Source organism: Etheostoma cragini, chromosome 16 (assembly GCF_013103735.1).
Source record: "Etheostoma cragini isolate CJK2018 chromosome 16, CSU_Ecrag_1.0, whole genome shotgun sequence".
NCBI classification, from domain to species: Eukaryota; Metazoa; Chordata; class Actinopteri; order Perciformes; family Percidae; genus Etheostoma; species Etheostoma cragini.
This window is the reverse complement of record NC_048422.1, coordinates 6,892,863-6,893,789: the sequence shown is the minus strand read 5'-3', so window position 1 is coordinate 6,893,789 and position 927 is coordinate 6,892,863. Positions and strand designations below refer to the sequence as shown.

The 927-nt window shown below is 37.8% G+C and overlaps 1 long non-coding RNA gene across 1 annotated transcript in view; it reads left to right on the top strand.

The window, feature by feature from the left end:
• LOC117959465 overlaps positions 1-506 on the top strand; it is a 7,006-nt gene extending 6,500 nt beyond the window's left edge. The window contains exon 3 of the long non-coding RNA XR_004659943.1: positions 497-506. This is a non-coding gene — a long non-coding RNA (uncharacterized LOC117959465). The remainder of the gene's footprint in view (positions 1-496) is intronic.
• The last annotated feature ends 421 nt before the right edge of the window (positions 507-927 follow it).

Here is a 927-nt window from a genome sequence, read left to right as displayed (position 1 = left end):
TGAATTTTTAAAGAAAATGTGCCGCATAATCAAGGATTTTTGCAACAAATCTTGCGCATGTGCAGGACGGATCGTGTAGGCAGGACGGATCGTGTACTGACAGAAATAATTGTGTTTTTTACACACGTGTAAAGCTTCCTATTGGAAAACCAGAAAGAGGTTGAACTTATGGTCTTGGATAGTTTATTTATAATGAATTGAATCTCTATACAGCTCAATAAATTGTGATGGATGCAGTTATGTGTGTGGTGATTAACTTTGGCTAAAAATTTCACTCTGGAAATTTGTCAGCACCCCCAATTCAAAATATGTTCCCGCAGCTTTGTAAACCACAATATAGTTTCAGTCTGGCTTGAGTTTTCCTTTAAGGTTTTGGTTTTACACTTTACTAAAATATTTGTATTTTCTATTTCTTTTAGTTTTAGTTTTGGTTTACCATAGGCTAACGTTTACTTTAATAACCACGCTGCAAAGGCGCAGTGCATATTACAATAAGGTTAGCTTCATCAGAATATGAAAAGAGCACTGCACAGCCCAAGAACATATTAAATAGCTTGGGCTTCCCTTCATGTAGGCCAGTGGTTCCCAAACTTTTTCAGCTCAAGACCCAAAAGAGAAATTTGGTGTCTTTCCAAGACCCAACTTTACAAAAATAGACCATGAATCATTGTAACATCTACATTTTTAAACTGTGGACAAAAGACCAAACAAATCATGAATTTAAATGTATATCAGAGCTGCTAACTTTCCCCCAAACCATGGAGTGAGATTTGGGGGGGGGGGGGGGGGGCAAGCCATATTTTGCCACATACAAAGAAATTTCTTTGGCTCTTTCAGCATCATTATCATTCAGGGTTTAAATTGGGATTTGTTATATGTGGGGGGATGGGGCTCTCCCTAGGGCCAAACATAATGAATCACATAAAG